Below are 6,371 nucleotides of genomic sequence, written 5' to 3'. Positions count from 1 at the left end.
AGAGTGTCTTAAATGTCGTTCTTAGACAAAAAACTCAAGAAACGAGCGAAAACTTCCTTCCCGTTCGGAGAAAATTCAAATTTCGCGGGCGCTCAAGATCGATGAACGCATGTCCTCCGTTGAGAAAATGGGCCTGCAATCATAAAGATCATCTATTTCTATAACTTGAGCATGCCTGTAGGTTCTGTACGATAGTGAGGCTTGTACTTTGAGTTTTGGCGGCGGGAAAGTAAAACAACAAAACAAACAGAAGTTATGTGTTCGTATGTATACGTTTTGCGACCATGCTGGGCCGCCATAGTGCAAATGCACCTCCAAACTGTTCTATTCAGAACAAAAAAATCCGAAATTCTGAGTACTACAAAGAAAAGAAAGAGTCTTTAAAGGCTAAAAAGGTCAGGTACGACTTCAAAATAGAGTTAAACAAAGAAGAAGAAGGCCGCCTGGAGTCGCTGAAGATGAAAATTGCATCCATCAAAAAAGAGCTGCATTTGGATAACAAACTCGTACCTGCAGCAAACGCTCGTTTTATGGAAATTTTAGTAGATAACTGGCTTGTACATAATGCCAAAACCGAGGCAAATGGTTTAGAAACTGCACACTTTGTGGACTTTGATAGTATGCAGTCAGTAATCGAAGAGGAGACAAACGTAAGCTCGCCCCCAGAATCGTTCCAGGACAGCTACATCAAGACCCAGCTGCATAGCGAGAGCCGAGAAAATGACGAAATTTATTTAGTGTGCGGATCTGCCCTCGAACGCTTGTTTAGACATTTTATTGACGGAAATGATTGTGTTTGTAAATGTGGGAAAAGTTTAGACTTTGCCACCTTCAAAGTTCAGAGGATCACCAAAAATAATCATTGCTGTAAAGTTACAGTAGAATGTAAAGCGGAAGAAGGGCACACTCTTGAATGTTTTCGCTTACCTTTTCACAAAGCCGAGAAGCAAACAAGCGAAAAACCTTCCCTTGTGCGGTCGCCTGAAAAATTACTTCGTGCGAATTTCGCGGGAGTACGACACGCCTGGGTGAATAAGCCAATCAGAGCAGAGTATTCCAATTTGTGATTGACGGGCTGAGCCGCTCAGCCTTCATTTATAGGCTCGCTCCGTGTTTAAAACAGTACAGGCCACCGTCACAATGGGGACTTTTTGCCGCAGCGAAGTAAACAACTGAAGAATCAGATTTTGCAATCGACTCCAAGTGATGAATACCCTCTGGATAGGCTATTAGTTTCCGTAACTTTCCGTTTATTGTAACCCCATTCCGTTCCAGCTGAATCTGATAAACAACTCAGTGACCATCGTAAGCACACAGTAACAAGTCGTCGCTGGCCACACATACAGCTGCGGGCTTCGAAAGCGGTACATTAGTTTGCAACATGTTCTTCGTCACCCTGGCTTCTAGCTGCATCAAGTGCTGAGAAAGACGCTTTCATAAAATAGGGACGGTTCCATCAATTGACAGATTGTAGTCACTTAGTGTTCTCTCCAAATCAGCACGTGAGCGTAGAGAGTTGGGGTTTAGCCTAACCTTTCCATGGAGGTCTTCAAATCTTATGCACGCGTTACCGCGCTCTGCTATATAGACTACACCTCTGCTGAAACATAAATCTCTCGAATCTTTCAGCCCATTCTGCACCTCTGCTACATCAGCTGGTTGGTGAAGCCTTATCCTGAGCAGTCGAGAGCAAGAGATGTTAAAGTCGTAATCAAGGGTCAAAATACTGCCAAAAGGTCCCGGGCAGATGGCAACAGGATGGCAACAAACCCCTTGTTGATTAGAGGTCCAAAATCTATACTTTTCCGGAACCAGCGTGTGTACCACAAGCGACAACTTACTCAACACTTCTATCACCTCAGGCCTCGTAAGACGCACTATTGGTTCCACTGCCATCCTATCTTTATTTCGTACGCATTCCAAGGTGAGCATCTTTCTTAGCAGTTTGCGGACATCAGAATCTGTTGAGTCTCTCAACGTGCAGATTAATACTAGATTAGACATTTGTCCATTCAGATCTATGAACCAGTTCGACCAGCTGCATTTGAGACTTTTACCGATGTGAACAACGTCAGGAAGTGGTGTCAGGAGAAGAAGTTCCGGCGGCATTGTGTTGTTTTCAGACATCTTTTCGATTTCAAGTAGGGCCTGCTTATTGCACTCCTCACAGTCTGTAACAACAGCCAGGACTGCAACTTTTCTACATTGCACTGACTCCTCTAGGCAGGATTCGCAGCATCTGAGTGCAGGCAGATAAGAGAAATGACCCTTCCGTTGACATTTTTGACAAACAGCTTTCAATTTAAGACATCTGTCGCATTTGGTACTGTTGCACTGCGAAGTATTATGTGTAACAATGTGGTTCTTCGCAGGCTGTTTATTTAAGCATCGATCACAGACTTGAACAGTTTTTGCCATCCCAAACATTTGCGATAGAATGTCCTCTCCAGATACTGACTTTGGATGGTAATGGACACCAACTGGCATCGTGGAGCTATTGTCTACGGTCGTCATAAAGGTAACTTCGGCACTCGTAATTAGATTCGCTTTTATTTCGTCCGGTTTAGGAGCAGGGTTGTCGCAAACATAATTCCAGTCAACTTTGTAGGTTAACCCAATGATCCTTTTCTGCCTGGTATCGAATTCTAGTTCTGGCTTAAGGGCTGTCCCGTCCATAGCAAGTGAGACTCCTATAACTTGGACTTGATCACTGCTCACCAAGTAATTAATGTCGGCTTTTGGATGGCTAGAAAACACATGAAAGGATTGCAAATGGGGTTTAATTATCCCACTGTCTGTTGTATAACCTACCTAACAGCGATTAGAAACATGTTGGGATGGACCACAGAGATTGAAATATGCAAAGGTCATGAACTGCTTTTTTCCTCCACGTCCAGTGCTATGAGATCCTGGGCCTCGAAGAAAATTTCGCGTTCTTTGACCACCTAGGTACTTTATAGTTTCAAAAAACTCACAGACCTCGTGATCCCAATGGAAATCTGACGCTTTGCTTGAGTCGATCATGGCAAATGATGTTGTGTCATTGAGATACTTGTAAAATAGTCATTCCTCGAGAATATTTCCTTCTTTGATTAGTTTATTAACCTTTCGGCCAATGGATGAGCCCTCTCTACGCATCTGGGGAGCCCAACAAAGAAAAAACAGTTAGATTAAATTTTACCTTGGGCAATTGTAACCTTTTACAGACTATATTTAGTAAGGTATTGTGGGCTGTCAGTAGAACTGTGCGCTGTGATAATGAAACACATGCATTCATCCAATGCGGGTATAACAAAAGCAACAAAGTTCATATCGGTAAAACTTACACAGTACAGGATATCAGATCATCAGCTGTAAGATCCTCAGTGTCGTCTTCGTCATTTGAGGTAGGGACTTCGCTTTTCCCGCCTTCGAACTCAACAGAACCGCGTTCTATTATTTCTCCACCGCAGTCTTCCTCTTCCAAGTCAGCTGGGACAGCTGTAGCTGATGGACTATCGATATCAAAGTCATCACTTTCACTGTAAATGAAAAACACTAGGTCGCCTAGGTCCTAAAATTTTCTTTAAATAGTTTCTTAGTCAATGTATCCTAGTGGCCATCTGCTGCGTTGTGAAACTGATTTTTTGACTGATCAAGTCGTTAATCTTCGCAGGTTCATGGTCAACTTATTATATAGCACTGTATAAAAGAACAGGTTGCATTGAACTCTTGAAGGCATCTGGTAAATAGATGTTTATTGACTTTTATTTCCAAGACATTTCACATTTAATTAAAAACTATTCGCTGTAATACGTCGTCTAGTCGAAAATCAAAAACTATCAAGGTTTACCAAACCTAGCTTATTCGCCCTTCTCTGAACAGTTCGTAAGTGTAGCAATAAGCAATCACATCCAGGAAATAAACAAACGACTGTGACATAAACTAATGTACACTATAACAAAAGTCATAGAATAGCGACATTACTTCTCAGAAACAATTGCGTCCGCGCGTCATATTGATCCTGTTCATCGTCATTTGATACGGTCAGAATAGAGCCTGTAGGTTCAGGTAAACATTTTGCAGCTTCTTTGGTAGAGAAGTTCTCTAACGTTTTTACTCCCTTAACTCCGGTTCCTCTCTTTCTTTGACATGCATTGAAGTGGGCTATATATAAAAGACAGTTTACAAACACATGCGTACATACAACTAAACTTTTAAACTTCAATATAAAAGTAACAATTTAAATTAAATATCCGCTGTTTTACAGGATTGCTGAGTGGGACACCGTGTATGGTGTTACCTCATTGAAGTCGGATAACGTGGAAATTCTGACACTATAACCTGATTGAAGGACGTTATTAAATTTATAATAAAAGTTCTTTAAGGTAAATTAAAAGCGATTATTTAGCAAAGCGCAAATACTGTCGTTGTCACAAAAATACTTGTTTTGAAAAATGATATTTTTCCTGCCGTCTTTCTGTCAAGTTGAACGGAGTACGACTTGCATCAAAGACCGCATTTTATTTTTGCCTCATTGATGGCTGTCGAACCTTCAAGTTTCTCAAGCTTTGAAACAAATTATAAGAAAAATGCAGAAGGAGTGACTGGCCTTTTTAATATAATTATATGTGCATAACTCCAATGTGCCTTTTTTACATTCAGCTGTAAGACATTTTTGTTAAAACGGGCTAAAATGAAAACACAACGATATATATCTTGAACAAATTTTAGTGTGTAGTATCGCCGTATACTTCTAAGAGTCTTGCAGTATTTTGGCCAGCCCGAAGGGTAAGTGAAAATAAAAATGACGAGTACAAATGTACAGCAATACCGCACAAAAATGTCTAATAAGAAATTTATCTAACGATGTTCCATGATTTTTTTTTTTAATCGTTCGCGCGCTCAGCTCAATATGAACACGGAACCTGTTAAACCGGTCTTGGATGCATCACAAAAACCAGTGCGCTGTGTACATGTACAACAGATTTAGTGGTTCAAGTTCCAGACCCCCCGCCTTGGTTATTAGTCGACGTGCTGTGTTTTTAGATACGACATTGGCTCTTTCCACCCGGCGAATTAGATGCTGAGGGTAACTCTGAGATGAACGAGGAAATCCTAGTAGTTCTTTCATGCTAAGAAATCTGACATATGCATACGTATGGTGGGAATAGAACTCGAACACAGAATTTTCCTTTTACATGGAATGCTATAAAAGCCTCATATTTGACTGCTACGAGAAATTCAGCCATGTGAAAATAAATAATTACAGGAAATCCCCAAATCCTTGATCAAAGACAGGTTTGTACTTTTATAGAGTTCTGAACGTTTTCTTCGCTTATACTGAAATATTTGCCGAAGCTATTGTTATATTAAATTTTAATATACTGTACCTGCATTTAGCGCACGTAGCTCACTCTGTTGACGATCGGTTCGCACAGCTATCGCATTATCTTCTTTAAGTTTCTTCACAAGCTCTCTATCCTCTTTTACATCTTGACGTGATTTCCTTTTAGTTGATGATTTCGATTCTTCCTTTGGGTTCTGGGGGTTGCTTCTTTTGACATTGTCATCTTGTCGTTTAACCACCACGACAGGGTTCTTCCCCCATTGAATGACAGACTGTATCACATGAACTGAAAAAAAAAATGATTGAATTTTGGTCAGAATTGTGTTTGCCAGCTCGACTGCACAGCACTTATCGCCTTTGTTCTTTGATCAATCGGGCACTGAGCGTTTTTTAAAATTACATCGATACATTTTTGCTGCATCGATTTCCTGGACGTTTTGTCCGGTATTTTGCAGCATCCAATAACTTAACGTGACTTTACCAGTACATAATCCAGCAAAAACGTGTATTAAAAATGTTATACGACTAGGCTTTTCACAGAATTCGATACAGAAATTACAAAACTCCAGAGCATAGTCGATTCTTGACTGGCGATAGCGAAAGTATTACCATGTGCCTGCTGGCAGCAACTTCTAAATATAGCAAATCTGAGCAATTGTATACACACATATAGTCCATCTTTATTCAAATTACGGATTTCTTACCGTTTAGCTCGCTTTCCCCATCTAAGCCAAGCAAGAAGGGCATTTCCAGCTCCAGTTGCTGCTGTGTTATTATGGCGTAATTCTCCGCTTTGCCATTGATTTTCGTTAGGCGGTAAAATTTCAGGTCAAATGACCCCAAGCCGAACTTTTGAGCTTGCTCGTTGAGCCCAAGAAACTTGATAATATATTTTTTGGAACGATGAAAATATATGTTATTTGCCGGCTGGGAGGTCCGTATGGTGAAAAACTGTGACCGAGGTCTTGAAAATACTGCCCGAGGCCGTAGGCCGAGGGCAGCATTTTCAAGACCGAGGTCACAGTTTTTCACCATACGGACC

General features: G+C 40.9%; 1 pseudogene; it reads right to left on the bottom strand.

Moving 5' to 3' along the window:
* LOC149047101 (uncharacterized) overlaps positions 1 to 2,691 on the bottom strand; it is a 4,171-nt pseudogene extending 1,480 nt beyond the window's left edge.
* Between the last annotated feature and the right edge of the window lie 3,680 nt (positions 2,692 to 6,371).

The sequence above is a fragment of the Pocillopora damicornis genome, chromosome 4, assembly GCF_964200805.1.
Source record: "Pocillopora damicornis chromosome 4, jaPocDami1.2, whole genome shotgun sequence".
Taxonomy (NCBI): domain Eukaryota; kingdom Metazoa; phylum Cnidaria; class Anthozoa; order Scleractinia; family Pocilloporidae; genus Pocillopora; species Pocillopora damicornis.
The sequence above is the reverse complement of the archived record's forward strand: the minus strand, read 5'-3'. Positions and strand labels throughout refer to the sequence as shown.